Below are 17,996 nucleotides of genomic sequence, written 5' to 3'. Positions count from 1 at the left end.
CATGCCCTATCTGGGGAGAAGTACTTGGGGTGTAATTTGCCAGGGATGGGCTCCCATGGGATATTTTACTGGGAAACACAGTGCTAAAGAGCAGCAGACATACACTTATCTGTGTGCCTCAGGAGGGCTCTGGCTGTGCAAGTCTGAGCAGAAGGAGCAGGTTGTGCCATGGGTTTGGCCCCAACCGATGTAGCCATGGCCACTGTGTTTGTCCCATCCCCTCTGCCTCAGCACTGCGGGCACAACGTGGGTATTGGGGTTAGGGGGCTGTGCAGCTTACTGGCTTCCTTAAAAAGGGTGACACAAATGTACAGAAAAGCAAACCCTTGGCTGGAGCATGCCACAGGTCAGCCCCAGATCCCCCTCTCCTGCATGTGCCCAGCCAAAGAATAAAGCAGCTCTTTCTTTTTTGCCTTCTCTTTGCTCACCATTTGGGTTGTCCTTCCATTAAATAGAGGATTCTGTGGGTAGAGATGCATGAAAAATTAAAATGTGTTATTACTTATTCCCCTTTTGAACCATTTCCTTCCCTGAGGGTTATCTGCTTCTTAACGTTACCTGGTGACATGGGCGCATTGTTCATTTCTTTCATTAATCTCCATCCTACACAAACCTCTCCCTGTTCTGGGAGGTTATCAAAATTAAAATATCAGACTTTTGTCTGGGAATGTTTCCTTACCTATTATCACACCAAGGATTATGAGAATTGAAAGAAACAGGGAGATATGTGAGGGGTGGAATTGGGAGGGGAAAAAAAATTTGCACAGGAAGGAGGAAGAGAATTTTTTTAATTGGAAAATGCAGTGATAAAATCAAAAAATTAATGAAGTGAGAGAGCTCAAGGTCAGTGCAGTACCTGAAGATACTTTAAGCACAGTTTCTATTTTGCTTTCTTGCAAAAACAAAACTCGTATGATCATCTAGTCTGTCCACGTCTGTCTGTCCACTTTTCCATTCCCCTCCCCTCCATGGATTTCAAACCAGTCAGCAGATTTCAGTCAAATCTGAGAGAGAGGTGGAAGTTTCCAAAATAATTCCATTTTCCATTTCCCTTTTCACAAAATAGCCGCTGGCAGGAGCACGGGACCAGGTCCCATCTGTCACGTTGTTTTCCCAGCTCACTTCCGAGGCTCCCAGCTAACTCCTACACCGTGCCCAGCACCCTGCAGGCTGCCACCAGGGTGCTCTGGGGGAGGAGGGTGATTTTGTAACTCCCAGAGTTAGTTACTGCTAAAGGAGGGATTAATAACAGGAGGAGAACTACCGTCTTGTAGTTCACTTTGAAAGTCACTCAAGCAACAGAAAGGAATCCACTGGAAACTCAGCTTCATTACTTCTTCAGCTCATAGAGCTCTTCGGCTTCGTTAACATCCCAGCACATAAAGCTAGCGGCAGCTCCTTTAGCAGCCTGACGTATTGTGCTTGGAAATGGGGAGCTCCTCTGCTGTCAGCGGTCCTAGGAGAACGAGGACCTCCTCGTCCCTGGCTTTGCACTGTGGTTTTGCTTTTCCTTTCCTAAGGCCATTGCCTAGCGGGCACTGTGCCCTGGGAGTAGTGCAAGTGCCTGGGGGATGCGGGGAGGTCGGTACCTCGGGGTGCTGCAAGAACAAAGGCACAAGCTGCCCCAGGAGGAAACGAGTGGTCCCCCAAGCAAGGCATCCTCGCAGGGGCAAGGCTGCAGCTCGGAAGAGGAAAGCTTGTGCATGATGGACCATGAATAATTGATCCGGATGACAGCGACTCACAGGTGTGACATCACCGTTGGACGCATTAAGACGCTGAGCACCCCTTGGGGGATATTAGGAGTTGAACGACCCAGGGAACTCGAAGATATTAATGCATAATTTATTTTAATGGGGAAATAAGAAACTAGAACAGTCCATAAAACTCTGATCACATCCCACTTCTTTTGTTGTGTCTCCCCTAAAAGGGTGTTCAAGTGGAGACAAGCTCTTATGTAAAAGTATCAGCTTTCCACAGGAAACGTTTTTCCCTGTGTGCAAAACCCAAAGTCATTGTACCTAATAATAACAGCAAGGTCTTGTTTAATTATTATAACTTATTGAAGCATGAATCCAAAAATAACAAGTTAATCAAAAAAAAAAAAAAAAAAAAAAAGGAGGGAGAGAAAGATAAACCCAAAAGGCAAAACAGGCCACTGAGCTTCATTCAGCAACTGGAAAACAGCTTGAATCCTGGTTCTCAAAGAATCCCTCTGAAGTTCAGTCTTGTAAAGTCCCACTTTGTCTCCTAACCCCTATACCGGTAGCATGTCCTGCAAGAGTATCTCTCTCTACAGAGAGTTTTTGGTGGTGATATCACCTGCAGTGCCTGGCTGCTGGATGCTTCTGCAACTGAAAACCTCTTTTGATGCCAGCCTTTCTCTCCTCTTTAGTGGATATGCTTCACTCTCCTTTTTGGAGTGAATTTCTTTTGTTCCTCTTTTTTTTTTTCTCCCTCTGGTTTTATTCCTCTCTTTTCTCCCCTAAATTGCACGGCTTTCCAGCAGCTTTTATCCTCCCTGTCTTTTTTTCTTATGGCTTTTGAGTGGAAGAGACTGCACCTCTTGAGGGAGAAGGCTGCATGAGAAGTTTTCATTTTGTAATTGGATTAACTCTTTGATTGCCAGGTAGCATTTCCCTCTGTAGCACTTGGGGTAACAGGAATCACAAATTCTGTTCACTTTTACTTAGGACCACCTAAGTAAACACAGTGAAGTTTCTTGCATTCATTGCAGACAGAGTGGCTTCACAATGATACATCCATGGACATATTGGACTAAGTCATTAAGTATAGGTCATATGTAATAAAGTTCTTTTGATATTATATAGAATTTCAGTAGTTATAGGTGCTGCTCAACTAGAAGACGCAATAACTGAAGCTTCTTTCTGATAACAGCCCCTTGGGACTGTCCTTGTTTTTACAGTTGGTAACAATGTGAGATTATCACTTAAGCTTCTATTCAAAGCAAACTTCTGCCAGCTCCATGTACAGAAACACTTCAGAAGTGTTGTCCAACCTGGACTTCCATATCATGTGCTGTGGATGAAACCTCCAGCCTCCAGCCAGTGCCCAGAGGAAGGCTGTTCAGATGGCAGCTCTGTCAGAAAGTGAAGGCTGGCAGTGAAATCTAAATTCAACCCACCTATCTATTACCTTTCTGTCACTGGGTCCACGGTCACCCACGGGGCTGAGGGCATAAGCAGGGACTGGAGGGGTAGCTCAGTTACTGGGGATTTGAGGCAGAAGCTGGAAGGAACCCAGAGACTGAGGCTGCTGCCAACAGGATGAGGAAGAATAGTGTAGCTAAAGCTAGTTACACCACTGTTGTGGACTTGTGTATAGGTAGGAGATACGCAGCTTCAGACAAGTATCTGTTCTTATCAGTAGAGTGTTAACAAGTGATATAGTAAGAAAAAAGGGGTGTCTATATTTCTCAGCCCTGGGAGCATATCTGTTTAGCTTGCAAGGCTTTTTTATTTCCTGAAATACAACCCACAAAGTCTGTGAGCCAACATAGCACAGAAGCACAATCTGTAAGGATATATCTGTGTACACATTATTAAACATTAAAGGTAAAGTTAGATTAGCAATAGCCCAAATAAAATGCATTGTGATTGAATCATTAATTTTAATAATAATAATAACCAGTACAATAATTTTGATGCTTTTTTCCTTTCACACAGTTCTTATTATTCAGTGTGAGAATGATCAGAGAACTAGAAAACATGACCTGCAATGAAAGATTGAACTAATTGGTTCTGTGCAATCTGTGGAAGAGAAAATGAAGCAGAGACATGGTAATAGTTTTCAAATACATAAAAGGCTGCTGCAGAGAAAAAGGGAGCACTTTGTTTCCCGCATCTATGGTGGATAAGACAAAAAGCAGCAGGCTTTGTGTGCAGAAAAAAAAAAGAAAAGAAAAAAGATTCTGGCAAGACATTGGGTGGCTCAGTTAAGGACAGTAAGGCTTTGGAATAGTGTGTTTGGGGAAGAAGACCAGCAGTAGATTTCTTAAAGAAGAGTTTAGTCCATCGGGCTGTCTGGCCTGCTGTGGCTGACATCTTACGGTGCCTTCCAGCTCTCTTTTCTATGCATATATTTATGAAGACTGCTTCTGTGATAGAAAGCCTCCTGTCTCACAACAGTGCCGTTAATGGCAATTCTGTCACTGGCATCTCTCAGAGAAGGATTGGGGCCTTTCAAGAAGTGTGTACCAATCAGGGAGTGCAAATTAATGTTGCTGAATGTTTTTTCTTCTTCATACATGTCAGGCCTTGCTTAAACACATGAGGTACTGTTGCGCTGTTGAATGACGAGTGGTACACAGATTGAGAATAGTGGCCTCACAAACTAGTCTTTAATAAGAAAACACATGAATAATATGTCAGGCACCTCAGGAATATGCAACAATTCCAGTACTTTCTAGCAGGGACAGTTTATATGAGCCCAGTACCATATCTCCTGGTGGCAAACAAGTGTGCAATTTTATTTCATAAATATCATATTACATGCGTTTGTAGAGTTCCTGTGCTACCAAAGGATGACCCAGTGGTAACGAGGCAAAAGCAGCCTCCAATACTGTGGGGTGCAATAGAAATCTAGCAGCCTTCTGCGAGATCACACAGCAGCTTCATATGAGAAGGCTGAGAGAAATGTCATGACAGTTAAAGTACAAGGGAAATTACAAACCATGGAGGGCCATTGGTATGTTCAGATCAGCTATTTTAAGCTCCTCTAGTTATTTGCTTTTGCAGTTTTGAATTATCCCTTGAGGGAATCAGTCTTTCTTAACAGACTCCCTAAGTGACTAAATTAGCTCCTAAGTTGTAAGGTATGGGAACCTCCCTAAGTAATTATCCTGGTATTTGTCTGCAATGCTATGTTTAACATTCCAACTGATGAGCAACAATTTCCTGAATCCAGAACTGATGGTCCTTGATCTTCAGAGCAAACTACATCAGTAGCTGGATTTCAGTGACGTGGCTTGCAGCCAGTTTCTGGTCAGATCAGGGCTGCTACCAGCTGAGGCATCTACAGGCATGATCTTAGTGCCTCGCTGCCCAGTACCAGTTTGCTCATGGGAGAACAAGGGGAATATTAACTAGTTATAAAGCTGGACTTTTTCTGCCCAGCCCTGATTCACTTGCACTTGCTATTTCTCATATGCCTGGGTTATGTGACATATAAACATGATAAAAAACCCATCTGATCTACCTGTTATTCAGCGTGCACCTGGTTTGTGATGGACAGGGGCTCTTTGTAATTGCAAGCAGATTAGGGACCAACAGCCAACTGCCTTGCAGACAGCATGGCTGTAAGTACTTGCTTCTCAAAAGAACAATAATGGAAGAGGGAAGAGGCTTTTCTGAGTTTTGCATTGCTTTTACCTAGGAGAGCCATATAAAAGCTTGATAAAATGGGAAATCTGGAAGCACAATGAGCCCTTACAATGATTCATCTCTCTTTTAACATGATTGGTAATGAAATACCATGGTGGGATAACAGTCCAAGAGCCTGTTTGGAGCAAACTCATTTGGCAGATATTCCTTATACAGTCAACACTATATAAGAGCCCAACAGGCAGAAATCAGAAATCAGTGTGTGAGATGTGCATATTATCCTCTCATATGTTGCTGATTTACAGCATTTCACAGTTGTTCTAGCAGAGACACCTACAGCTTCAACTTCTTAAATATGTAGGCAGGAAACCTTCTTCGGCAGAAATTTCCACTCCAAAGTTTAGAGCACATTGTAAGCCCATGTTTGCTCCACATGGACATGAGAGGGAGATTCCCTCAGTCAAAGGGTTTTAGAAGCTATTAGAAGAATCCCGGCTTTTAGCCAGAAAATAAGCTGATGTTCAAAGTACTTAAGTAAATAGGTCAAAGGCATTAGAACACACTCAAAGTTAACCCCTTTCCTGGCCTTAGTTGGTGTCTTTGCCTTCATAATTTTTAATAGCTACATCAAGGCCTACTCCACAGTCCTGCAAGGTAAATTGAAGACTCCTACTGATTTCAGTGGGATCTTAATGCTGCCTTGCTTGCTTTATCTTTAGTCAGAAGATAAATATCTTTGTATATATTTAATACCTTTAATATCTTTAAAAAGTATGTATGCCACTTTCATTCTTTCATTTTCTACTGTCCCTCTGGTTGACGTATGTCAGGATTTGCTCTAAACTGTGGGTAACTGATGGATCTTGCAACAAAATTATATTCTTTGGTGATTAACTGTCAAGAAGCTTTATTTCCCTCCCCACTCCCCAACTCATTATTTGAAGGGTTTCCCATTCAGACAACAAAGTAATTAAGGGCACAGGATTCAACATTGACTGTAACAGGACTATCCATCCAAATTTGACTTACATTACCTAATTTTGATTTTCCCCTGCAGATTATTTACAAGGCCAGACAGGTGTATTATCTCTGCATACAGTTCTTTATCAAGCATGACTGGAACAGGTGGCAACATACTGAAGTGTGTTTAATGGAACAGACGTTCGAATGCATATTTCAAAACTGGGCAAATTATTTCCTTTGTAACGCTGTCAAATCATGAGCAGTGAAAATTTCAGGAATATGCTACCTCATCCCAAACTGGGTCTCACTTTCATGTCTAGCATCTGCTGACTGGTATGTTATTTTTCAGACTTTTGCAGTTTTTGCTGATGCCTGCTGTCTGTGCTTGGAAAAAAAAAAAAGAAATGATTAGTCTTGGTATATAACTCAATTGCTTTGAACCAACTGCAAGTGGCCCTGGCTGGACTGAGTGCCTGGACCACTGGGTGATGGTCACCTTAACCTTCTGCACCTTTCAGCCCACCAGCTTTTGAAGCCAGTGGTAGTTGTTTTCAGCCCCTATGCTCAGCCCCTGACCTGGAATTCAGCCTTGTGTCAATGTACTCCTGCACGTTTGGGGAGACTACCTGGTTTCACAGGCAGTCCAGATGGCTCCAGCTGTGAATGGGAGCATTACTGAGTTATTTCTTCTACCTAGGGACCTGGACAGTTCATGTGTCTTATCTATCAAGTTGTCATTGCCCTAGTTGCATGCCTTCCTTTTCCTAGGGCAAATAGGGAAAAGGTTGGAGGTTTGCAAAAGAAGGGAGGCTTATTAATGCTGTTGACATTAGGTGTGTTTAGACATTTAACCTACGTGTTGGTAGCCCAGTTATCTACATAAACTAAGGTGTGCACTTCCACTATGGAGCATCAGAGTGAAATGTGCAAGGCACTGTTTGGTAGATGGTATAAATGCTCCTTCAAGATTTCCACACTAAGAACTTTATAGCTTCCACCCCATGCTAGTGATGGCTGAGTTTCTAATCCTTCAGACCCAGATCCAATTTCCAGTTACTTCAGCAGCAGGAAGCTAAAACCCTTGGAGTCTCATTGGTTTCAGCAGAATTATTCAAGCTTCTATAATGCAAAGGTTGAGCTCCTTTCTTAAAACAAACGCGACTAATATTCTGGGTCATTTGTGCATCTGAGAGTCATAACGGAAAAAAAGCTCTTCAAAGGTGCCCATTTTTGCAGGAAGGGATCCACAACAGCCTGTATGCCCAATGGAGATCACACTGAAGCCAATGAGACCTCCTGTCTGCCTTAATGTTACAGTCCACTGCAAGTCTCTGGCTGAGTTGAAACCATGAACAAGCGTGTTTATTACCTTATTATCATTTTAGAGGCACACAACATTGTTTTATTTAACTGAAAAGAAAAAATATGTGAAATTATAAATGTTGTATGAGCTTTCATAACTGCAATATTCAGAACTGTTTAAATGAGCCAAGGCATTTATAGTAACTGAGCTAATTCTTGAAACAAGACGATATTTTTAAAAGTATGTAATTAAATTTAGCTAGAAGTTGTGTATTTAACCGATATCAGATATTTCAGAAACAGTTATTTGTAATTCTACATTTTTAGGTATTTTTTTAATTTCTTTGAAATTCATTATCAAACAAGTAGGAAGTTAATTAATAAATTTCCTTTAGAATCATGTCAAAGGATATGTTAAACTGATACAACTTATAAAACACTATGCATTGATATGAACTCCCCACAGCTCTGAAATCTTAATGACAGGGAATATTGGCACTACCTTTAACAGTATTTAATCCTTCATTCACTTACGACTTTTGTTTTGCTTAATCATACTTTTTCCCTACCAGCATAGTCACTAGACATGTTCACAAGCTGACAGGTTTCAAACAAAATGTCAAAACACAGCACAAATGGATTTTAGCCTGCCTGAAACTAATGGAGGACGTGGGAACACTGAACATTTGGAGCAGCGTGGGACAATAAAAAAGACTCCAGAAGAATCCACGACCATTTGACAAGTTAGATAACACATGGACTAAACACTCCAAATACATTAAGTAAAAGGCTCAGAATGACAGAGATTTTATTAAATTGTAATGGCAGCAGCCCTTTATTTTGCTTTTGTAAACTGGAAATCAGTAGGGACAAAAGATGTTTTGTTCATTACAAACACTGGGCAGTTGTTCATACTGGTGTGCTACATCTCCAGCTAGCTAACTGCCTGAAAGAGCCTCATCGGGGCAGGGTGACAGCGTTCAGCACCTATTTCCTCTACAGCTGTCGATCTCCAAAACTTCTGATCTTTAACATCATGTCTAAACACAATTGCTTACAGCTACTTCAAGCTCTCGTGCTTTGGAATAGTTTCAGAAATGCTCATAAGTACACAAAGAATCGAACAAATGCAGCAGAACCCTAATCAAGGAAGAGAAATGCTTGGTCAGGCCTTTCTTTGTCACTCTGTATGTCCAGCATAACTTCAGCTGCTTCCTTGAATTTCTTCTGAATTCAGAAGTGATGCAGAGTTGATAATACCATGAAACGCAAATAGCCAAGAAGGTTTGGAAATGTGAAAAAAAAAAAAAAACTTAGTAGGGTTGTTTATGTCATCTTCAACATTAATAAGGAAATTGACCTATTAATAAATGCCAATCATCTTTAATTAGTCATCTCACTGGTAACTTAAGTGATCTTATTATTCACAGATATGAAGAAGCAGAAAAAGCAAGAGGTTGAGAGTTAATGAGCTACTTCTGTGCAGCTTCTCAATAATCAGATTGTATTGGAAACTCAGAGTAGTGATTGGGAGGGAAAGCTTAGCCCATTCCTTCCCCTTTACAATTACTTGGTGACGTTCCAAACACAACCAGTATTTGGACGATGTCCTCAAGCTCTGTGTAGACCATGAGCCCCTCCTCAGAAAAACACTTGTCCTTCTGTTAGTTTTGTGGGCTTTGCTCAAAAAAAAAAAAAATCCCCATTTTGCCTGACAAAGGTGGGATGGATTACCACCAATTATAGGAAATTTATTCAGCAATCAAAGTATGTCAGCAACACCCATGAAATAACCAGGACATTGATCTTTGCAGCAATATACAGCCTCAAATCCAATGAAGTGTCCCCTCAGAGAGTTTTGGCAGGTAGCAGTGATATTGTTACGATAAATTCTTTAATCCTGACTCAGTCACTTTATTCTCTAGGAAGGCCACTAATATAAGCAATTGACAGTATTTCATGTGCTTATTTCTCTCTGTGGCTAATTCATTAGCTAAGACGCCCACCTTTATTTACTATTCTTCAAACAAACTGGGATTAGATGGTTCCTGGGTAGTGCAGATCTGACCCCATGTGCTGAACACAAGGCTAATACGGATGATTTGTTGCAGTGTTGGCTGCCCAAATGTTGCTGGCAGCCTGCTTACCACAAGTTGTTTGTTTCAGTTACTTGATCACAATGTACCTGCCAGGTGATAAACTGATTTAAATAGGCATATTACATAGCTCCGCAATATCTCAAAGAGTCTCTTCAGAAAAAAAATTGAATACATAGAATACCACCTATCACCCTCAATAAAAAGACCCAACTAGACCCAAAGGACCCAGAGAGCCTAAAGACAAAACCAACCATGAAGGACCCAGCCAAAAAAAAGCATAAGATGAGTGCTGTTGACCTACCTCAAGCTGGAAATCCCAAGGCAAGGACATATCATGTTGCCTGACTGACAATGTGCCATAAATTTCACTGCCCATATGGCACAGCAAGGAAACTTTGTCTTGCCCTTTCTTATTTTCTATCAAATATAGAATAGTATACATGAGCATTCAAATGGTTCTGTACACTAAGTAGCCTATAAAATGGGGTAGGAGTATACATCAGTCAAACAGGCCTTGGTTATTGTCCTGGTTTCAGGTAGGACAGAGTTAATTTTCCTCCTAGTAGCTGGCAGGGTGCTATGTTTTGGATTAGGATGAGAAGAGCGCTGATAACATGCCGATGTTTTAATTGTTGTAGAGCAATGCTTACACCAAGCCAAGGACTTTTCAGCTTCTCGCTCTGTCCTGCTAGCGAGCAGGCTGGGGGTGCAGCAGGAGCTGGGAGGGGACAGACCCAGGACAGCTGACCCAAACTGGCCAAAGGGGTATTCCATACCATCTGACGTCATGCTGAACAATATATAGGGGTGGCTAGCCGGGGTGGGGGGGCCGGCTGCTCGGGGATAGGCTGGGCATCGGTCAACGGGTGGTGAGCAATTGCATTGTGCATCACTTTGTACACATTATTACTATTATTATTATTATTATTATTATTGTTATTGTTATTGTTATTATTTTCCCTGTCTTAATAAACTGTCCTTATCTCAACTCACAGGCTTCACTTTCCCGTTTCTCTCCCCCATCCCGGAGAGGGAGGGGGGAGGGTGAGCGAACGGCTGTGTGGTGTTTGGCTGCCAGCCGGGCTAAACCACAACAATTGGCTGTAGAAATTAGTCACCATTTTCATCTATGATATATAGCAACCATGGTAGTGTATGTAGAATAGTATACATGAGCATTCAAATGGTTCTGTACACTAAGTAGCCTATAAAATGGGGTAGGAGTATACATCAGTCAAACAGGCCTTGGTTATGCACAACGGGGAGGAGAGTCTGGGCTGTCTGGTCCAGACGGTCATATAAGCAATAATCATGGTAGTCCTTGGCAATGTAGTTGCCCTCGAGGTATTGTCATTTGGCCTCAAAGATTCTTCTCAGAGGTTCAGTCAGAAACACTGGCCTCTTAGGTCATGTTTGGTGCAAGCTACAAGTAGGTGTTTTGGGGAAGGGTGACAGTATGATGCTGAATGGTGGCTGGACCCTCCATCCCCTGGCCTTGCCTTCACCCCCTCCCCAAAGCCTGTGCTATCCAGCTGGAGCCTGTATTAAAACAACCACTTCTCCCTGGTTTTGCATCTTCCCTTACAAACAGGAGCCATAAATACTGAGAGCATTCAGCTACAGAGATAAAACCCAAATTCAAAGAGCAAAGTCTGCCAGACAGAATGAAACCAGAGGCTGTCTCAGAGCATAAGCACAGCTGTACCTTTGCCCAATTTACAGTACATTCTGAAATGTACTTAAATAACAGTCTTTTTCACTGCAGTCAGTTATAATGGTCATTAAAGTACTCTGCATCAGCTTTCCTTGATGCTCTCATGAGTCTGAATAGTAGCAATTTATTACCCACGGGGCCATGCAGCTTCAATCTCCAGTGGCACAATGAGATTTCTTTCATTACTATAGAGATATTTCAGTATGTTCATTCACTTTCCCTGAAGACAGAAAGACTGCCCTGGTGAGAATTAAGTACAGAAAAGCTCCATGCTGTACGATACACCTACCAAATTTTTCCCTGCTATTTTGCAGGATTTAGAAAGAGACCAGACCATTTTCTGAATCCTCACTGTTTTACTAAGGGATGGTCTGAACCTTCATTACACCCTTATGTCCCCAGCAAATCACGTAATGTGAAGGATCCATTTTCATCTTTCCTAGTCAAAGCAATACAAAAGAACATTCTGGGCCATAATGAACTTGTACTTTCCGCAAGTGGCCCAAGGGTCACCTAAAAAGCAGAACAATTTCTAGCCCAAATGAAATGTGTCCTTTGACATCTTTGGTGACTCAGGACTCCTTAAAAGCAGTGTAATTTTGTAGGCAAGCCAAGCACTGGTATGACTTTTTTTTTTCTGAGTCATCCACTTTTCTTTGAAAACTCTGCCTACATTTGAACCATTTATTTAGGACATATCCTGAATGTAGACAAAACGAAAACTCATTTATTCTTCTTTAGTCAGTCTGTTCCACAATCAAATTCTTATTGCACCATTTCTAAACCTTGTGAGCAAAATAGAGGGAATGCGTGAGTATCACCAACAGAATTCCTAGAGATTCACAGATTCTTCCAGCAAACCAGTGAACACCTGAGTGATTTATAAAAAGGCAAAACGCTGCTATTAAACCACCGAAACTCATTGGACACTTATTCTTTAGGACTCAGAGGTGACTAAATAATGAGCCAGTCATAAAGTTTGTGGCCTGTACTAACATCAGACATGGATGAGTTGCCTATTCTAATGCACTCATTAGGGACGGAGTAAGCACATCCCTGTATGCTTGAATAGAACAATTATTTTCTGCTGCAATTGAAATGAATTATCAAATGCCAAGTGAAAAGCTCTGTTCTGAGTCATCATTCATCAGGAAAGATTTGTTCACAGCATTACAAAAGATCAAACATTTATATAGGAATGCAGTCTTCATGCCAGCAATCAACACTTCAAGCTCTTTCACACACCTGAATGGAGTCTGCTTTCATCTTTGCTACCAGCACTTTAAATTATCGCTATCAAGATGTAAGTGTTGTATGGTTGCATTCATTGATATTTACTTCACCTTTTTTGAACTTTTCTGGCTGGAAAATTGTGCAAAAACCAGTCGGTTTTGCTGTCTGTAGGCCAGTGGCAACTTCAGGAAGTACTTCTTGAGGAACTTGGAAGGGAATCCATGGGCAAAGCACAATCCACAGCCAACTGCAGACTTCTTTGTGATAGCTTAGGAAATCCTGAGGGACTAAACAACCATCTACTCCTGTTCAGAAGTTAAAATGACCTTGTCCAACCAAATGGCTCTCCCCTTAAACGTCACAGTGTAAGGTGCAGTATGTATGGCATTGGAAAACAAAATGAAACTCACCCTACTACAGGGTACTTCTTTGCACAAGACAAAAAGAAACAGCAAAAGCAAGCTAAACATGAATCAGATCAAATTCTTCATATTTCTAATGGATGCCTTCTTATTTAGCTAAAGACAGAGCTAATATTACTGCTGAACTTACAAGCTTTATTAAGTAAATTACACTGATAGATAAGCTACAGAAAGTAAAATAAAAAAGAGGGTTACGTTATACTAATAGCATTAAATCCCAGGATTTAATATGTACACTCTAAAATTTTATCAAGGACAGATAGTCAAACGTGTTAATTGATTTCTTATAGGCACAAAATGGCAATTTTACCAAAATGATCTCCTTGGTATATAGTACAGGCAGTGCCAGAACTAAAATGGTGGATCACTTTGCACCATTCTTTGCATGTGAGGCATGCACACATGCACGTCTCAGTCACAGGTTTGCAATCCCTAGAAAACAGCTTTGACTGAGAGTTTGCTCAGTGCCCAGTGAATAAACCTTATATTAAAAACACGTATACATCCTACAGTTCTGCTACTAATGCTTTTAAGTCACATACCCAATTTCTGAATGGTTAACTGTTTCAGGTAAAACCAGATGGGTGCTCAAGAGCCTTCCAGTCAGCCTGGTCTACAACTCAGGTGGCCTCTCTGTACCTCGCACATCTTGGCAACTCCTGGTCAACCCATTAGCCTTGACCCTCTTCTGTGAGTCTGCAGGGACACTGCCTCCAGCTCTGGCACTGCCCTGTGAGTCTACATCTTGTTAGCCCAGGCGCTTCCTGGATTTCCCAACATAACTCGGTCACCCTTCTGCTTTGCTTTACACTGCCTCAAATGCTGCTTTGATGGTTTGTCTATGCTCACTTCTGCAAGTGCCTTTATACTTGCCCCAGAATTTTTCTTTGAAATGAAGGACTCAGAGGCTGGGCACCGTTTTGTTGCTACTAATCTTCATTTAGAAAACAATTTGGGGGCAAAGCCTAAAGTCTGTTCTGCACAGCTGTGGGTCCCCCACTTATCACGATGGTGTACTGTCCCCAAGGAGCTCTCTCAGCTCTGCTGCAACATGGTGAGATGAGGAAGAGCAGAAAGGGGAGAAGAAAAGAAAAGCAACAGGTTTCCCTACTTGTTTTGTAATGATTGCTAGCATGTCTTATTCTAGTAAGAACTCATTCTCGTTAGAAAAGTCTAAATGCTTGACAATACCCTGTTGTTTTTCTTTCTTTTAGTAAATAGATACACGCACAAAAATGTTAGACATGAAAAGGCAATTTCAGAAATTTTGAAGAAAATTAAGGGGGATGAGGGTGTAATGGAATAAGTATTTCCCCCAAAGCCCATTTCCCGTCCTGCTCAGTTCTCTGGTTGCCATTTGTGGCAAAAAGAATCACATATGGCTTCAAATGGTCACAATCCTTATGTAATGCCAGACTCTCTGGTTGAAAACTAAAGCTATAACTCGCACTAGATTAATACCTTAACCCCTGATAAACTAATAAATGGCACATGCAAAAGAAATCTGCTGCATGCAACTTACAACTGAGTCCTGAGCGGATTCAGAGCAGTTACGCAGTACCAGAAGCCAGAAGAATTTCTTTGAAAATTTCTTTTAACCCTGTGTAGGACAGTGCAGGGCATTTGAGTAAGCCCGAGCTCTCTCGTTTCAGGCTCGCTAAATAAGAGCCGAGCCCATACGTATGATGATGTTACCATCTGCTGGACTCCAGGAGGAATGCAGCAGATCCAGGCAAATCCCTCAGGCTGCTGGCTGCAGCGAGGTGAGCTGCAATGCTTGCCCGATTTCCTTCTCCAATGTTTCTAAAGCAGCATGGACAGGCATCTCGGTCCCGAGCGGTCACCCTGTGGTGGCCACACGTTGGGGACATGGGTACCAACCCCAGTGTTGGGTGTTCTTCAGGATGCTGGGACTGAGAGCCAGCCGTGGAGGACGTGAGGCGTTTGCTGGAAACTTGCTCAGGAGCACCAGCCTGCAAGGCCCAGGGGGCCTTTGGAGGCTTCCAGACTGTCCCATGGCACACCGAGCCCACCAGGGGACAGGGAGCTGGCATGGACAAAAAAATGGGGGAAGTAAAAGGAGTAAAAAAAGGGAGGAAGGCTTCAATGTGCTACCAGTGTGTGCTGAAAGGTCAGCAAATGCTTAGGTGCTCTCTCTGGATCTGGGCCAGCAGAACTAGACACACCAACTTCAGCTGGCTAAAAACGCTGTATTGCTCCCTGTACTGTCCACAGCAGGAGCTGGAGTTTTGCTTGGGATCTTCTACACTTAGGAAAAAATGAGACGAGCGTTTGACACATTTTCTGTTTCCAATCGGAATTTTAAAATGACAGGGAGTAATTGCTAGCTGGAACAAATGACAATTTTATAATCTCCCAGTTGTCAGGGGAGGAAGAGCAATGCAACACTGCTCAACATTTTTACAGCTGGAAGAAAAATTAAGAGGTTACTTTAAGCTGATAGGTAGAATAGTGTACATGGCGAGTCATTACATCTCAGTTATATGGCTTATACCCCTGTGCACCAAAATTGCTTTAACAAACAGTTCTTCCTGGGACTGACTGTAATATATCTCACCTCATCAAAATCACTAGCACATCCACTGGTACTTCTCAGAAGAAGCATCAAAGCTCAAGGACTGTATATTATGTTAAACAGTTTAATATCGGATATAAAACAGTGGCGCTGGTGCTAGGGAAACAACTGCAGACTATCTGAAGAGTAATACCAGCTGAGGTAGGTCATGGGCAATCCATGAGTAGGGGAAAATTTAATATTTAACTTTCTCTCCCATCTGCAGTATTTAATCCCTTGATAAAAGCCCTTGATCTTTGATATTTGGAGTACTAGAGGAATTGTTGGATTTTCGGAAGCATCCTTTCTGTCCAAAAGAACACTAGGTAGAAAGGATCAATTGGTAATGCTGGGACTGAATGAAGTACTAGAGAAAATACTCAGATAAAATGATGTAACTACACTCAGTACAGCCGCTGCCTAATTTCCAGATTCCAGGCACTTACTGCCTACTGATGGTCTGCTCAAAGTGAATCTGCGCTGTAAAGCTGGGATATTCAACAGAGGAATCTTCTGCACATGTGCTATGGATGTTAACATTAAAAAACAAGGGACTGATCTACAATGCCCTCATCTAAGTAAGATTTGTGCTTTTATCAAATTCTGTAGTTAGAGCTAGGTGCGTTTTCATGGCACATAGAGATTCAGAAGAAACAGACAGCTGAATTGTCAGGATATTTATATACATTTGTTTGCTCTTTTCCAAGTGATATTCATCTTATATATCTTTCCAGGACATCTCTTGGACTAAGCCAACCTCAATATTCCTCACTTTGATCTAGGGCTGAGGTATGGACGGATCACAGATCCTCATATTCAGCAGTTATACACGTGTGAACCAAAGGGGGTTAAATACGCAGGAGGGTGTTTGTTTGGAGGATTCATGTCCCATTCTGCAGTCTGTGCCAGGAAAATGCCCACAGAGAGCAGCAAGTGACACTAACAAAAAACTGGGGTAGGTGACAAGAGGCCAAGTCTCCCATCCTGTGATATCACCAAGCAAACGCAAGGGGTGCAGGGCTGCTGTATCTGCCCATCCTGAGAGACAGAGCTGCCTGCCTCAAGGAAGGAGGTTATGGACACTTTCTCACCTAAGGGCTAGAAAAGGGGAGTCACTTCTCATTCAACCAAAAGCCTGAGAGTATCAGATAAAAGTGATATGGTGAAAAGGAGTCTTTTGCATCCCACTCCCTACTCTGGATCAACAGAGGCACACCCGAGCTCATTAGCACTGCCACTCCTGGGGGCTGGCAGCAGCAGCTTGGAGAAGGAGGCTCTCTGGTCTGACATAAGGAACAAATTATTGCAGTGACACATGCCCACCCCCAGTTTAAGATCTCTGAGTACTAAAAACACTGTAAGCATTGGCAGAAACAGCAGAAGGACAGCTCTGCAATGCAGGCCATGCTGCTGCCAGAGCTCCTGTTAGAAATGAGTGTCCGATCAATCCAGCTGCAATTGTTTTAGGCATGAAGGGACCCTCCTGACCCCTTACTGCTCTTCAGACATTTTCTTTCTTGTATACCTTTTGGTTCTCTGGTTGGCTTTGCCTCAGCAACTTCTTTAAACTCTTAGGCAATAACTTTTCCCCAGTCACTGATCTGTCTTATTGCTCAGCACTGGCATTAGCAGACAACACAATGAGTCATTAATATTTACAGGTTATTGCCTATCTTCTGGGCCTTTTTGACAGACAGAGTTGAGACTGCCCGAGGGTGGGGCAATGTACTGTATTTCTTGCTTTTGTAGTATCCTGTGTCCCACAAGTCTTTGCAGCACAGTCACGCAAACATATTTCTTTCAGAGAGAAAAGAAGTAAGCAGTTCCTTGTAGAAATGCAGACCATCTGCAGCTTGAAGGATCATTGGGTTCCAGGCTGAAGAGCTGCAGAACCAGAACCTGTCAGATCTCAGAGGAAGGAGAAGTCCTTAAAACCAGATGAGGCACTGCAAGAAATCCTTCACCCAGTGCCAAAGGTTTGATTTGCTTCAGCTTAGTTGTACTTGGGGTACTTGTATGTGAGCACCTTTTCCAGGAAAAAATGAAATTTGCGAACTCATAGCTACAATAATAAGAATACCTAGCTCAACTATTGTGCAGATAAGAAAGAGAGCATCAGTGAAAGTTCATTTCATTCAGATAATTAGATCCTGCTGACATTTTCTGTGGGAGTAAGTTGAGGAGAGCCAGTGATTCTAGCTGTTGTTCAGATACCAGGAATGAATATGAAGTAATTGCAGCTTACCCTAAATAAAGCTGATACGAAGCAATGCTTATTTTAGTTGTGACTTTATTTTTTGCACAGCCTATGAAGATCAACTTTATCATCGGGGAAAATCACTCCTC

General features: G+C 42.2%; 1 long non-coding RNA gene across 1 annotated transcript in view; it reads left to right on the top strand.

Annotated features, from left to right (window-relative positions):
• The window catches only part of LOC118244977 (uncharacterized), a 43,614-nt gene extending 25,900 nt beyond the window's left edge, over positions 1-17,714 (top strand). The window contains exons 3-4 of the long non-coding RNA XR_004777727.2: positions 13,646-13,807; positions 17,455-17,714. This is a non-coding gene — a long non-coding RNA (uncharacterized LOC118244977). The remainder of the gene's footprint in view (positions 1-13,645; positions 13,808-17,454) is intronic.
• The last annotated feature ends 282 nt before the right edge of the window (positions 17,715-17,996 follow it).

The sequence above is a fragment of the Cygnus atratus genome, chromosome 1, assembly GCF_013377495.2.
Source record: "Cygnus atratus isolate AKBS03 ecotype Queensland, Australia chromosome 1, CAtr_DNAZoo_HiC_assembly, whole genome shotgun sequence".
Taxonomy (NCBI): Eukaryota; Metazoa; Chordata; class Aves; order Anseriformes; family Anatidae; genus Cygnus; species Cygnus atratus.
This window is presented reverse-complemented; position numbering and strand designations above follow the sequence as displayed.